The sequence below is a fragment of the Prionailurus bengalensis genome, chromosome A2 (genome assembly GCF_016509475.1).
Source record: "Prionailurus bengalensis isolate Pbe53 chromosome A2, Fcat_Pben_1.1_paternal_pri, whole genome shotgun sequence".
In the NCBI taxonomy this organism is placed as follows: Eukaryota; Metazoa; Chordata; class Mammalia; order Carnivora; family Felidae; genus Prionailurus; species Prionailurus bengalensis.
In genome coordinates, this window is record NC_057348.1 from 41,868,761 (window position 1) to 41,885,805 (window position 17,045).

Here is a 17,045-nt window from a genome sequence, read left to right on the forward strand (position 1 = left end):
AAGAATACTAAGTAGATCTTAATGAATGAAAGTAAAGGGAGGTTATAACCTGGATTATGAATCTCACATCCAGGAAGTCTGGTAATTAGATTTATTTTTATTTTTTTTTTATTTTTAACGTTTTATTTATTTTTGAGACAGAGAGAGACAGAGCATGAACAGGGGAGGGGCAGAGAGAGAGGGAGACACAGAATCGGAAGCAGGCTCCAGGCTCTGAGCCATCAGCCCAGAGCCTGACATGGGGCTTGAACTCATGGACCGTGAGATCATGACCTGAGCTGAAGTCAGACGCCCAACCGACTGAGCCACCCAGGTGCCCCTAGATTTTGAAGCCTACTGTCACTGGGCTTGGTCAACTACCTTAGTTTTGCTTTTTTTTTTTTAATTTTTTTTTTTTTGGTAATAGCTCTATAGTTTTTGTGTGAAGAACTACATTTTCTATATTGAAGGCTCTCTTAGAAGAGTAATGGACACTAATATGGGCTCTTAATCTAAATCCAAGTTGTCTTTTCTGCATTTTTAATCCTCAGTGGGGTGGCCCAAATACAAACATATCTAGAATTAATTGATTCCTCAGATGATTCCCTGAAGTCATTCATCTTAACTTCTACTAGTCTAGACTCTGGAGTTGCCTTGGATCCTATAATTTCTGAGACAAACTATTCAAGTTTCCCTTGGTTCTCCTAAGTTTCCAATAAATTATTTTATCTATCTATTTTCTTTTTATGTTTTTATACCTATATATTTTTTTAATATTTGAGAGAGTGTGCATGTGAGTGTAGGAGAAGGGCAGAGGGAGATAGAGAGAGAGAGAGAGAGAGAGAGAGAGAGAGAGAATCTTAAGCAGGCACCGTTCTTAGCACAGAGCCCATCACAGGGCTTGAACTCACCACTCTGGAATCATTACCTGAGCCCAAATCAGGATGTGAATGCTCAACTGACTGAGCCACTCAGGTGCCCTCTCTGTCTCTCTCTCTCTGTCTTCTATCTATCTATCTATCTATCTATCCATCTATCTCTATCCATGCATCCATCTATCCATCCATCTAATCTGTCCATCTGGTTTAAGACAGCCAAGGCTAGTTTCTGTTGCTTGTAGTAATATGCATGCTAAAGTCACTGTAGGATCAGTCTGTGATTGAATAAATGCAAGAAATTACATGTCTGTTTTGGATTAACATTAACATTTTTAAAAACTGAAGATGATAAACTTAAATGAAAAATATATATTATAGATTAAATATTAGCTCCAAGTGAGAGACATAATATATAAGATATATATTTTATGGGAGATAATTTTCTTTCATAAAAAACAACAACAGTAACAAACATCGGGGCATCTGGGTGGCTTGGTGGGTTAGGTGTTCAACTTCGGCTCAGGTCATGAACTCACTGGTAGTGAGTTCGAGCCGCACATTGAGCTCTGTGCTGACAGCTTAGAGCATGGATCCTGCTTCAGATTCTGTGTCTGTCTCTCTCTCCACCTCCCCTGCTCATGCTCTTTCTCTTTCTCTCTCAAAAATAAGTAAACATTTAAAAAAATTTAAAAACTGTAATAAACTAAATTCAAATCTATCTTCCAAATGGATACATTTTATGCTTATATATATTGTAAATGAAATCATGATGGACCATCTATTTAAGACTGTTGGCAAAACTGCTTTGACGGCTCAGAGGAATGAGAGAAGTTTAGCAGAGAAAAGTCAGGCTCGTTCTGTGACACAGGAACAAGGGAGAGTGTGGGGGATCACCTCAAGCTCAGATAGAGCCCCTGACCATGTGGAAAATTGAATCTTTTTTTTGTTTTAAAATCTCTTTCAAGTAAAGGATGAAACTTCCAAAGAATTCCATTTACTGATCAATCATCTGTGGGGAGGTTTTAAAAGTCATCTGTGTACTCACTTATTTTATTTTATTCTGTGTTCTAGATGTCATTCTCATATTGGAAGGTCTCCCATAGATGAAAGAGAGTCTAGAGAACAAAGTGATGCCCCAGTCCTAGCAGGTGATCCGTATTAATAGACATTCGAAAAGAAGAGCACAATAGAAATTGCTAGTTTAAGTGAATGATACCCTGTATTAAACACAAGGATTTCCAATGACTTCTGTGTGAATTCAGTAAACCTCCATTAATATACACCTGAAAAAGTCTAAGTTGTTAACCTGACAGAACAAATATTCTCAGAATTTCTACCTCTCCAAAGTTTTCTACAATGAAAATTCTGATTGTTAATTATTTGCCAAAAGTTGGTTGGGAGGTGACAGAGTTAGCATAGTTTTTCTTTCTTTCATTCATTATTTTGAAAGTTGATCTCATTTCGTGTGTTTATTTAACTAGCAGTGTTTGAGAACTCACTGTGTGCTTGGTATTGTGCTAGACATTGCAGTTACAGAGATTACTATGATGGAATCTTTGTCCTCATGCTACTCAAAGTTTAATTTGTTACCAAAAATAGTATAGACATGATGTTTCTAATATGATGCTTTTAGCTACAAGAAACAAAAGCACAGTAAAAATTAGAAAATCTAGCAGCTCAACAGTATAGAGGAGTGCTTTGGGGTATTTGTTTTTGTTTTTTTCTTATCTTTTCTTTCAGCCATACTTAATGAGCTGTCTTTTTTCATTGGCTTTACATTCATAGCATCAAGATGGCTGCAGCTCCGAGCATAACCTCCTCACACAATAGCATCTAACAGCCAGAACGGAGAGGGAGAACCGCAGGCATAACTGTCTCAAGTTCTTTTTTTCTTTAACCCTTCATTTTTCAGTGTATCCTGAATGGAACTGTGTATCCTGTGACCGTTTGTATATTCATCATTAACAAGAGCAAAAGAAATTTTAAATGTTGATAGAGTCAATTTTTTAATGTTTATTTTTGAGAGACAGAGTGTAAACGGGGAAGGGACAGAGAGAGAGGGAGACACAGAATCTGAAGCAGGATCCAGGCTCTGAGCTGTCAGCACAGAACCCAGTAAAGGGCTTGAACTCACAAACTGCAAGATCATGACCTGAGCGAAGTTGGACGCTTGACCAACTGAGCCATCCAGGTGCCCCGCTAGAGTCAAAATTTCAACAGGCAATATTCACCTAGTAAATTTAGTGTGCTGTTGGTGTCGAGGAGCGACTCAACATCAGTTGAGGCACATGACTACCCGATTTTTGCACAAATATTAATAAAGAAGGGTATGGAATGAGTTTGTGTGGTCAACCAGAAGTGTTCTATATGTACGTAATTGTAATTCAAGATGATTGATGCTTTATAGACGTACGTACAACATCCCCTGAAATTTTGCAGAACAATCTGAGGATGCAGAACCTTTAAAATTTTTTATTTATTGGGGCGCCTGGGTGGCGCAGTCGGTTAAGCGTCCGACTTCAGCCAGGTCACGATCTCGCGGTCCGGGAGTTCGAGCCCCGCGTCAGGCTCTGGGCTGATGGCTCAGAGCCTGGAGCCAGTTTCCGATTCTGTGTCTCCCTCTCTCTCTCTGCCCCTCCCCTGCTCATGCTCTGTCTCTCTCTGTCCCAAAAATAAATAAACGTTGAAAAAAAAATTTAAAAAATTATTTATTTATTTAATTATTTATTTAAAGGAATTCACAGAAGGATGAACACATCTAAACTCCTAGCCAGTTTTTATCAAAATATCATTCTGTTATTAGCAAAAATTTCAATTCTAGTGGAGTGCAAAGAACTTTAGAACAAGGAAAAAAAAGCATTTATTTCTCTGCTCTATTTCTAAGTCTGTATCTATGGTTAATGTCACGTAACCATATCTAAAATGTAGATAAAATTTCTTACCTCATGAGTGGATTATATAGCTTAAGTAAGATAGCTGTATAAATACTTTGTGAACTTTTGGTTCCCATGAAAATAAGGCATTTATTAACGTGTGTGTATCCCATCTATCTCTCTGTCTATGTATCCATCTTTTCTCTCCCCAGCATATTCAGTCCATGTTTAGGTAATGCCACACCTGAATACCCTCTTGTTAGTTAGATGTTGTGTGATGAACTCACGGAGCCACCTGCAGCCAATTCCATCATAATATTCAGAAAATCAAAACTGTTAATAGGGAGTAACATCAAACTGACTTTTCAGCCAGCAAGAACCACTGCATCTAAATGGTATATTAGCAGCTCCACCTTCCAGAGATGGGAATGTGAATCTGCGGCATTATGCCACCTTTAAAGAAAATAAGAAAGCACTCTCCATGTAATTATACACTTGTCTTTGCCTTGCCTTGTGTGTTCTTGAAGTTTGGAAAAAAATTTTTTTCCCAACAGGAACTAATTTCAATGCTCTGACAACAAATATTGGTCAAAGAAAAACTTATGAAGAGACCCCAAGGCCCTGTGTTGGGCTTTGAATCATCCAAGTCCTTATAATATATTTTATTTACATTTCTCCTTTCTCTAAGGAGCCAGAGTTAGTATTCCTCCAATGAATCTGATAGGTATTGTCAAAGTGACTAGGAATTTACACATGTGAATTGATGTGTACAATAATTGTGCAAAACAGTATCACAAATTCATGCACAGCCTATTAAGTTTCAATTCTAATTCTTATTTGAAAATAACTTTTTAAAAATCTTAGGCACAACAGCGTTTCTTGGGGGTGTTTAGAAGCTGCTAAGGTAAAAGAGAGGAACTTCAATTCATTGGCTCGTATTTAAAAACAGAAACAACAAAACAAGTTGCATTGGCTTCATGCATGGTTGTGTACAGACACATAAGTAACATTATCAGAGATATTTCTGTTTCCTTCTCTGCACCCAGCTTCTCAGTGCACTGGCTTCACTTGTAGGCAGCTTAGATCCGTGTGATAATCTCCGGTTATACATCTTCCTAGCTTTAGTGACAGAAAATCTCCTCCATTCATAGTTCAGCAAATGTCCCAGATGGAGACTCACTGGCAGTGAATGGCCAGAGCCGAGTCACAAGCTCACCTGTAGAGCTTGGCATGGCTTCAAACCCAGGCTCATCACAGGAGCTAAATAGAAGTGGAGGATGAGTGGGTCCTCAAGGAAATGGAGATTCTGTTACAAAAGTAGGTATATTGATGTCAGAAGACCCATAAACAGATTTGCACCTGTGTACCCAGCATCGCTTGTCTATCAGTACCCATTGGTCCAACCACTCTGGTGGTGGCCAGGTCCTTGCAAGCTTCAGCAAGCTTTGTGAAGAGGCAACCTAAGACATCGTCAACTCAGACCTTTATTTCATGCTCTTGATTCCTGCTTTGAGCCTGTTCTGCCTCTATGGTATAGGTCACTCCCCAGAAGCTTCACAGCACTCAGGCATGTGGAACCTGCAGATGCAAAAAAGCTGACCATCCATGGGTCACCCTTGACCACTGAGGGACAGGAGCTAATGGCTAAATGCCTCTGCTTTTTTCCCCCTTCCCCAGGGCTATGCACAACTGAATATTAGTCACCCTTGGTTTTGGATTCTTGTATTGGCCTCCCCTCCTGTCTCCCATTCCTGGCAACGGCATCATTGTCCCCCCAGACTACCTGTATGTAAGCAATTGCCTTAGTGTCTGCCTAGGCTAAGACTGGTACCAGAATTCTCCCTACAAAGTAGACCTTTCTGATGGATTTTAGAGTCTGGGCAGATGGCAGGTGTGGTAATGATAAGTGAGGAAATTACTCCTGGCTGGTGCCAGTGCAGGTACTGGCGGTACTGCTTACTCAGATGCTCCTGCCTGGAGTAGGAGGACGCAGGAAGCATCCGCAGCATTGAGTTCCGACACAGCAGTGACAATGAAAAGGGTGTGGAGGCAAACACAATTGTATGAATTAGGTGACAATTTTGGAAATTTTGAAAAAAATGCATAATAACTTTAGAACCATGATAGAACTATAGAACTTTAGAACTTTAGAACTATAAATATCTCTGCCCAATGCCAGAAGAAAATACCTGTACAAGTATATATGACTTTGGCTTTCTTCTTTTGCTTTATTGTTTTTATGTTTTTATTGTAAAATATTTTCCACATTTAGAAAACAGCAGGGATGTGTGGGTGGCTCAGTTGGTTATGAATCTGGCTTTGGCTCAGGTCCCGATCTCTTGTTTGCAGGTTCGAGCCCCGCATCGGGCTCTGTGCTGACAGCTCAGAGCCTGGAGCCTGCTTTGGATTCTGGGTCTACTTCTCTCTCTGACCCTCCCCCGCTCATGCTCTGTCTCCCTCTGTCTCTCAAAAATGAATAACCGTTAAAAAATTTTAAGAAAACAGCATAAAATATAGCATCTTAAGTATGAGAATAGCTATAGAGTGAATGAGTATCACTGCTTCCCAAGTAAATAAACATAACATTACCCTCCTAAAAGTCCGGTTCTGAGCATACCTCGTAGTACTTACATTTATCTTGTGCTCATTCATATTCTTCCAGCAGACCTATATGAGTTATTCATATCTGGCGTGTTTTCTGTTTTTTCAAACCAATGTCACATCAATTATTAAATATTTGTGATAGAACCCTGGACTCAGCTTTATCTAACTGTAGTTTATGTGTTTTCATTGCTATACAGTGTTCTATTATGGGACAGTACCCCAATTTTATGTTCCCTCTATCATCATGGACTTTTGGTTACTCCTGTCTGGTGATATCACTTACATTGCTGGCCTTCTTAATCAGTCTCCTGACAGAAATGTCCCTAGGGTATACATCTAGTGCTGTGTTTTACGGGATACACATCACCAACTCTAATGGATAACATTAAATTATTTTTTAAAGTGCAATTTTCATCCTCACAAACAATATATGAGAGTTCTCAGTTGCACAGATTCTTGGCATTGTCAGACACTTGAATTTTTACCAATTTAATGGGTATGTATTGATAGTACATTATAATTTTAGACATTTATTTTCTAACTTGCTAATGAGATATATACAGGTTTTAATTTGTTTATCAGACATTTCCTCTTTTATGAAATACCTATTCTTTTGTCATTTTTTTTCTATTAAGTCATCTGTCTTCTTAAAAAAATCATTTTGGGGGTGCCTTGGTGGCTTAGTCGGTTAAGTGTCTGGCTTTTGATTTTGGCTCAGGTGATGATTTCATGGTTGGTGAGTTCGAACCCCACATTGAGCTCCATGCTGACAGTGCAGAGGCTGCTTGGGATTCTCTCTCTCCCTCTCTCTCTGCCCCTCCACGACTTGTGCTTGCTCTCTCTCTCAAAATAAATAAATAAACTTTAAAAAATAAATAAATTATTTGGAGAGCTTTTATTTATATTTTGTTTGGGGCTTTTTTGTTTGAGTTATCAGTATATTCTCCCACTCTATGACATGGTTTTTTACTCTTCATTTTTATTAACTTTTCACTGGAACACGTAATGTTGGAGCTAGCATCAATTATTGTATGTATTAGTTTTTTTCCCACTTAAAATCAAGAAGTTATCCTTATTTTGAAGAGTTGCACACCTAAGGGTCAGCCTACCTGCAGGACGAATAATGAGTCTTTTGGCTTACTAATTTTTATAAACACTGAATGGTGGGTTTAATGAGGAAAATAGACTTAAATAATCCCTTGCTCATATTCCATGAGTTAATTTCACCTTGCTTCTCTGAAAAGGAATAAATATGCAATTGCTTATGGACAAAATGAAAGCTGTGCATGTTTCTGTGGGCTTGGATTTGCTAATTTGCCTTAGGAGGACACAGATAATCTCCTGTGCCTAAAAAATGAGCATGCTTTATTTTTTGGTCTCATTTTCTTCTGTTTCCTAAATGGAAATTACTAGGTCCTCTGGAGCTGAAAATTGAAAATTGAGTAGCTGGTTAAAGAAGCAAAGTGGTGTCAGACCTCACAAGCAAGGTTTTTGGATGCATCACAACATTTACAAGGAGAAGGTTTGGCATCCATAGGGGTGTATTAACATTACTTTTCTCCATCCCTCTGTAGCTACTCAAGCAAGTGACAAGTAGGTATGTCGTGACCACATGTGACATAAAAATTACAAGTTTTTTTGCCCCTCTAAAACTTTATTTGTCGTCAACCTTTACACCAATGCACTAAGGCATAATAGCCAATAATTTATGAGTGTAATTTGAAGGAAGCAATTCTGCTTTGTGATTACAGCAGTAAATAAAAGATTCAAATCCTCATTGACCCAACATCAAATTCAGCTTTACTTTTTTTTTTTTTTTTACATGATGTTGTTTATGAGAGTAAGCAAGCAGAGTCCAAGAACGGTGACAGGTTGAAGAAATTCAGTGGTTGCAAAGGACAAAGACAATGGCACTAGAAATGAAGAAAATTATCAGAAGAAAATAAATATGTATGGGTCCAAGTTTTATGATTTAGTTTATTTATTTTTTTGCTTTTGACAAGAAGGGCTTTTTGTAATTTTCGTAACGTTTATTTATTTTTGTGAGAGAGACAGTGCGAGTGGGGAAATAGTGAGAAAGAAGGAGACAGAGAGTCTGAAATGGGTTCCAGGCTCTTAGCTGTCAGCATGAAGCCCGATTCAGGGATCGAACTCACGAGCTATAAGATCATGAGCTGAGCTGAAGTCAGATGCTTAACCAAGTCAGCTACCCAGGTGCCCCAACAGAAAGGGCTTTGGAAATGAAGGCATGTTGCTATGTTGCATAGCCAGGCCGTATAGCTGATAAGAGAAATGATGGGCTGTTGAGAGCCAGGAGAGAAGACTTGGATGAGAACTGCTTTATGATTTGATTAAGACACTTTGAAGAAGAATTTGTTTCCTTGATAAATGAGATATACTGGTGTGGGCCAAGGAATTCACCTGAGACTCTTTCTCACTAAAATATCTGCCCTGCAGATTTTAACACTGGCCTCAACTTTGCAGCTGTTAATTATACTTTCCCTTGGGATTTAAAAAATAGATTTCCTCCCCAATGATTCTTTTCGGCTAGAACTCAAACAGAAATGACAAAACTTTTGTTAATATGAACGGGCGTGCAAATACTGATCCATTCCCAACTGGATCCATTCAAGTTTGCATGATCCTGAGGTCTGGAATCAAGTTCAGATCAACTTAGAGATGAAGTGAGATCAATGTGACCCTTCACCGACAGATGACAGTATAATCTGAAGTGGAAACCAGGGACCTACACAACTTGACAAGTGCTTGGGGCTTAGGAGTTGACTAACATATGACTTTGGTTAAAATAGTCTTAGAATCCCATCTTAGTATCGCTGTATTTTGGTTCACTGTAAGAGTATAGAATAAGTGATAATTACTGATAACCATCTTGTTACATGACCTTCCTGTCAGGATGAACATATGGCTTACCTTTGTTACTCCATAGTAAAACAGTGCCCTGCATAATGGTTTGCTTGGTAAGTATTTGTTTAAGCCATTGTTGCATGAGAGTACTAAGCATCTATCCAACATTATTTTTGTTTTCTCATGTGTTTTAACATATACTCGAACTTTCTCTCCTAACAACTCTGTGAGGAAGAAAGGAAATTATTACAAGTGAGGAAACCGAAGCAGAGCTTTGTATTAATTTGCCCCATGCAGCATGGGTACCAAATGGCGGAACTGTCACTGGCAGAATTTCTATCCTCTAAGCCAGCATAATTTCTTTACTATTGTTTCCCATGGGATATGATTCTAGTAGTGATAAGCAGTAGCTAATGATTAGGACACTACAGCCAAGTTAAAAGTGAATTATAAAGTTCATATTTATTTCTGCCTAGTAAGTACTCAAGAAATAGGGATTATCTTCTCATTTGGTATTTTGCTTTTTCTTCAGCTAAGACCTCTATTCCATTTCTTGTTCCACCTTCCACCCCTCTGCCTCCCAATTCTGCTTTCCATTCTGTCAGCCGCTCGTAGTCAGGTATCAGTCTTCTTCAAGGCTGTGTAATAGAATCTCTCCCAGGAGTGTTTGCATTTAAGAGGAACTTAGAGAGCCTTTAAAATATTCAGATACCTGTGTGTTTGTCAGAAGGGCCTGCTCACTGCCACTTACATCTAAAGTTTATGAGAGCAAACCTTAGAACGGTATTTACTATTTCATGTTTATGAATCAGGTGAAAAGAAGGGCCTGAGAGTCCCTCCCCCCTTCCTTTCAATGTAATATGTGCTTATAGTGTGGTGAAAAGGAACCTCCATGGGGTTCAGAGAGGGGAATCCAAGCTCTGCCTTTCACTGAGTTATGTGACCATGTATATATTTCTTTGTCTAAACTGAAGTAGCATTAATACCAATTTGAATAGTTGTGGGAAGGCCAGGAAGGATCACTTGTTGAACATGGTGGGAGAAGACCATGTTTTTTTTGTCTTTATAGTTGATGCTCTGATTTTGTTAATCAGAAAAACAAGAACAAAAACAAGAACCCCACCTCTTTTGAACTACATCCAGTAGAATCTAACAGAAAGAACAAGTGTACCAGGGTCTCAGCAAGTACAGTAGCAGCTAGTGTTATTTGTTGAGTATGTGCCATGAGCCAGAAATGGGTGGTATTAAGTGCTTTACACATGCAGTAATGTTTAGTCATCACAAAATTCTAAAAGCCCATTTTATACTCAGGGAAGCAGGCCTCAAATATTAAATAATTTGCCCTTTGCCAGATAAGAACTGGGTCCTGAATTCAGGTTGTCTGATGCCAAATTCCAAAATCTGTGAACTATTAAAAACAAGCCTCAATTCTAGTATACAGTTAGAAAAAGAGTTGAGTGAGGATTTCTGAGTGTTTTCTGGATTTTGTGATAATTAAATGAAAGCTCATCTCTATTTTTCTCCTAGTTTTACAAAAGATTTAAATGTAGTTGTGTTGGTACAAAATCCACATCATGTTACCTATCCATGAACAACAGATACAATGTCCTTGACAAGTATTTGCATTTTCAGGTGAGATTAATTGATTGTAATTATAATTAATGTAATCAATTTAATGTAAATTAATATTAGAAGGTGTTCAGATTTAAATTTCAGCATAAAGATTCAGTTATTTCAAGAATCATTTCAAGATCAGTTATTTTAAGATTCAGTTATTTCAAGTTCTGTCATGTTCACTAAAAATAATCTTAGTTGTGGTCTTAATTGGTCAAGCAATAACCAAGCCTTAGCAAAGACACTTTAAAAAGTCAGCAAAAAAAAGGGGAGGGGGTGGATATATGCCTTTCTTGATATTCTGCAATATTTACAGCATCAGATGAAACTTTTCTAAACAGAAGGAGAAAAGTGTGCCTCACATGGAATCTTCTTACCATTTGATTTGCTCAAATGCCTTCCCTACTTGTATTCTTTTTCTCTTACAAAAATAGAGAAGAAGATCTTAGGGGAAAGCTATTTCCTAGGACATTATTTTAGAGATTGGTTTCTTTCTCTAGAGGAGTAAAACCTCATTGTCATCTTTCACAGGATAATTTTTTGGGATATAGGCAGGAGACTCTAAATTTATTGTCTTGTGTTTTGTTTGGCTCTAGATGAAAAAAAAGCCTTTGTTGAGATAAACTGGAAATAAATGTGGAATACATTGTACATATCCCACAAATATGGAATAATTAGCAAATGAGAAGGTGAGTTTGCTAGTTATAATATGCATATGTATATATGGATGTGTATATGTATGTATGTGTGCACATATAAATGTAAATATTTGTGTTTGGTAGTTGGAAATATGTGTTGTTAAATGATTTGAAGAGAGGTTTCTTTGACACACCGACTAGGGAGTTATTGAAGGCAAATGAGGATTTTAAAATTTACTTTGCATTTTGGTGAGGAAAGTATTTCATGGGATAGTTTGGCAAACTGAAAGAGTCTATATATATGAAATTCTTGAAGCTTGTGAGGGTCTTCTACATACTTTCAGTCTAAAAGCAATAAAATGTAGAATGAAGTAGACAAAAGATACAAAATCAAACAAACCTGGATTATATAGAATTAGGTAGAATGCATTTACTTGTGGGTGGGAACTCACATGTGCGTGATATCCAAGAGGACAAATGATGACCAGCTTAAAGCCTGGGTCTCACTTTTTTTGGTTAATGGATTTGTCAAGGGCAAAGATTGTTTAGTTATGAAGTGTGACTTGCTCATTGTACACAATGTGAAAATAATGTAAAACTCCATGGATGAAAGATGGAAGAAATAAGTAGGTGAAAGATAATGCTATCCGGAAAAGAAATTTATTACATTAGGCAGTTTGTGATTTTACGGTGTATTAGAGGTTTATCTTCTGTGGTGAGGATGCCAGCTCAGAAAGAAACTTATCATTCACCTTGCATTTTCATCCTGGAAGAAAATTTTATGTAAGTAATAATACCAGATGACATGGCACAGTATTATTCTATCTGTAAAGTAGAGCTAGGACAGAAAAGTTTTGACTTTTTTTATAGGGCTATATCATTTGTTCAATGGCAAATTAATATAAACATATTTTTGGGGCATGTACTTCCAATATGGAGACACTGGGACATTTATACAGTGCTATATTTTAGCAGCTAAATATATTATTTTCTGCATAAAATTGACAAAATAGTGCACTAAACCATACTGCCAACTCCCTTATATGCCAAATCGTTACATGAAGTGTTAACTAGAAGGCAGTCATTTCCGAGTGATGTTTCATGCCTTCATAAATGTCTTTCTTCCTTGATTTACTCGTCAGTGTTTTAAGTTCTCACAAAATAAGAATTATTTAAATCTTAAGCAACTTAAGTAGTTGCTTTTAAGTTGACTTAATATCATCCAATTCTTGCCCTCTCACCATTTGGAGGACCATAAAATAACTTAAATAGAATATGTGACCAGCTAAAATGAAGATGACGTTATTATTCATGAGCACTTTAATACAAACACTTTAGAGACTGCATTCCTCCATTCTATTAAATTATGGTACAACATAAAACTGCCAGACTAAGTTGTAGACTCATAATCTCCAGTGAGTTCCCTTATTTTTTCCTTTAATATGTTTTCTCTTTAATATCTGTAAATCTAATTTTTGGTTCATATCTGTTATACGATATTCTAAATGCTTAATCTTTGATGTTTCCCTTTCCTTTGGTTTTTATATTAATATCTGATAATGACTTAGAAATAACATTTCTATAATAACATAAAAATAAGTCAGTAGTGGTTAATAAGCTAAGCTGATAAACTATTAGAGTTGGAATAGATTTTGGGGACCAGCCCTGGTGTAAATGTCTCCCTAGAGTGCTGTGGCCTTTTCAAAGGAAACATTTCCTCTAATTCAGCACTCAAGGGAATGTGACAAGTGACTCTAAATAGATCTACTGCCAGAAGAGTGATAGTTATGAGGATTGGCCTTGGAGTAAGACAGAATTGCATTCTGTCTCTTTCTAGCTGTATGCTCTGGAACATAAATTCTGAGATTTGGCTTCCTCATCTGTATAATAAGGTGAATTGCACATCACTTGTATAATTGTTGTGAGGATTACATAAGGTAAGTCATGTAAAGCACCTAATATGGTACCTGGTACGTGGTAATCATTATTGTTTTTATTGTAGCTGGATGTGTAGGCTATTGAATTCAGAAGACCACATCTTTGCTTTCTGTCTAGAATCTTCAAATCCAGAATTACTGACTAAAACTGTAGGAGGATTTCCTGGAAGGATTGTCATTGTTAAGGCATTTTAGGTTGATCCTCTGGTCCCTATATTAGGGAACAGAGCACATGCCTACTGCCTAGATTTGTCATTCAGAGTTGAGGGACTCAAGAATCCCCCTATACAATATACCAAGAATTCTACCATATGATAGTTCTAAATATTTAAATTATAAAATAAAGCCAACAAGGTATCAAATGTAATGTTCTACCATTTTAGCTTAATAAATATACCTTCAACAGACCAGAAATGTGAAGTTAAAATTGAAAATATTCCTTGAATTCTTTGTAAACTCTTTGAAGTCTTATGCTGAAACATAGTGGTACTGAGAGAACCAAAATGTGGCCAGTGGCTTATCCTCCTTCCTTGCCTATCTCAGGCTGTGTCCTGTACCATGAGGGGCTTTGCATGCATACGTGAAATCCTTCTGTATGTACAACCAGACTTGGTCCACAGTTTTGGGGATGACATTAACGCCACTCCCAGGACCCAGGTGGGCACACTCAGTGAAGTCTGCCTTCAAAATAGAGCAAGGAAGAAGCCCACACATGCCTTGGGATTGTACAGTGGGGCCAAGTACCAACAGCATGGTCTAAAAGGTGGGGATGCAGGCTACTGATAAGTGTATCTCCTTAACCCTCTAGATTCTTCACCCTGCAGGGTGGGATGTGGCTGGAGAAAGCTAGAGAAGGACTCTCTACCACATAGGATCTAGGTCACTCTCGTCTGGCTCTAAAGGGTGTTACCATTCTTGATTACTAAAATAGAACATCAACTTGATGATACATCAACTGGCACTTCTTCAAAACAGTGATATAGACTGAATGTGCCTCCCCCCGAAAAACTCACATATTGAAAACAAACCCCTAATATGATGGCATTAGGAGGTGGTGCCTTTGGGAGGTGGTGAAGGTGGAGAGCTCATGAGTGGTACCTTTGGGATTAGGTCATGAGGGTGCAAATCTCATGAATGGGATTAGTGCCCTTGTAAGAGATCACAGAGACCTCCCTTGCCCTTCTGCCATGTGAGCACATAGTGAGAAGACACCTGTCTATTTACCAGGACAAATGGACATCTTCATTATGTTAAATCTATCAATCTATGAACAGTATATCAAGTATATCTCCCCATTTATTTAGGTCTTCTTTGAATTTTTTCATCAGCATTTCATAACTTTTAGCATACATATACAATATATACGTTATAAGGATATACCTAAGTATTTCATTTTTTATAGCTGATGTCATTGATACTATGCTTTTAATTTTAGTTTCTACATGATCATTATTATACATAGAAATGAGATTGATTTTTGTGTGTGGGTCTTAGAGCCTGTGACGTTGTTGAACACACTTATTAGTTCTGTAACATTTTTTATTTGTTTGCTTTTGGATTATTTGGGACTTTTATGTCCTTTACAATTTTTATTTTCTTTCATGTCCTTTGCCAGGTTTATTTCTTCCTTTACAATCTACATACTTTTGTTGATTTTCTTGCCTTGTTGTTTTGTCTAGAACTTCCAACATGATGTTGAGTAATAGTTATGAAAGTTAAAAATATTTCTTTGATCCTTAATCTTATTGGGAAAGCATTCAGTCTTTCACAGTTAAGTGTAATGTCAGCTCCAGGGTTTGTTGGTACCTATTATCAAGTTGTGAAAGTTTCTCTCTAGTCCTGTTTTTATGAGCATGTTTGTTTTGAATAGGTATGAATTTTGTCAAGTTCTTATCTTTGAGGCAACTTATATGCTAATATGGTGCTTTCACTGTTAGCTTTTTGATATGGTGGATTATATTGATTTTCATGATTTATTTCTAAATATTGAATAGCCTTGCATACCTGGAATACATCCCATTTAGTTATGCTGGAAAATTCTTTCCACATATTGTTAGATATGGATTTGGTTTGTTAATACATTGTTGAGGATTTTGGAGTCAAGTTCATTATAAATTTCTTTTTGCAGTATTTGGTGTGCTATTAGGGTATGCTGGCCTACGGTAAGTTCCTTCCTCCTCTATTTTCTGAAATAACATATGTAAATTGGTCTTAATGATTCTTTAAATGCTTGGTATAAATCTCCAGTGAGATGAAGTGGATGTATATATTTCTTCTGGGGGAGGTTTTAAATTATGGATTACATTTCTCTCGTTGTTATTGGGTTGTTCAGATTGCCCATTTCATCTTGGTTGGGTTATGGTAGTTTGTAATTCTTTAAAAAAATTTTTTTTCAACGTTTATTTATTTTTGGGACAGAGAGAGACAGAGCATGAACGGGGGAGGGGCAGAGAGAGAGGGAGACACAGAATCGGAAACAGGCTCCAGGCTCTGAGCCATCAGCCCAGAGCCTGATGCGGGGCTCGAACTCACGGACCGCGAGATCGTGACCTGGCTGAAGTCGGACGCCGACTGCTCCACCCAGGCGCCCCATGGTAGTTTGTAATTCTTGAAGACTTGATCTATTTCTTCTGAATTGATAAAATCATGAGCACAAAGTTGTTTGCAGTATTTTCTTATTCTTATTATCTTTTAATCACAGCAGACTGTATAGTGATAGTCCCTATTTCATTTCTGATATTGGTAATTTGTGCATTCTTTCTTTTTATTTTTTAAACTTTTACTATGGATTTCTCAATTTTATTAAGTGTTTTGAATACAAAGTTTTCTGCTTCATTGATGTTCTCTGTTGTTCCCCGATTTTTAATTTCCATTGATTTCTACTCTTTTCTTTATTATGTCCGTTCTTCTACTTGCTTTAGGTTTACTTTGATCTTCTTTTTCTAATTTTAAAAAGAATTTGTTAATGTTTATTTAATTTTGAGAGAGAGAGAACAGAGTGTGAGAGGGGCAGGGAGAAAGGGAGACACAGAATCCGAAGCACACCCCAGGCTCTGAGCTGTCAACACAGAGCCTGATGAGGGGCTCGAGCCCACAAACTGAGATCATGACATGAGCTGAAGTCAGCCGCCCAACTGACTGAGCCACCCAGGTGCCCCTCTTTTTCTAATTTTTTAAAGTAGAAACTTATGTTATTGATTTGAAATATTTCCTCATTTTTAACGTAAGCACTCAGTGCTATAAATTTCTCTCTCAGCCCTGCTTTAACTGTGCCTCACAAATTTTGATACGTTGTGGTTCATTTACATCCTTTATCTTCCCCATTTTAAATACTGTCTTGAGCATCAGATGGTGTTGTAATTTTTCTTTTCATCTTAAACTTGATTTATAGAACTCATGAGGAGAAAGGTAGTCTACTGCATGTGTCCATATTCTGCTTTTTCAGTTGTTTCTTTCTTCCCAATGCTCCCAGATACCCTCTTTTATTATTTTCTTTCTATTTGAACAACTTTCCCTAGTCAGCTGAAAGGAAATATCTGCTAGCAATGGAGTCTGTAAATTTCCCTTTATTTGATAATGGTTTTATCCCCCGTTCATTCCTGAAGAATAGTTTTGACAGATAGAGAATTTAGTTGAGTTTTTTTTTTTTCGCAAAAC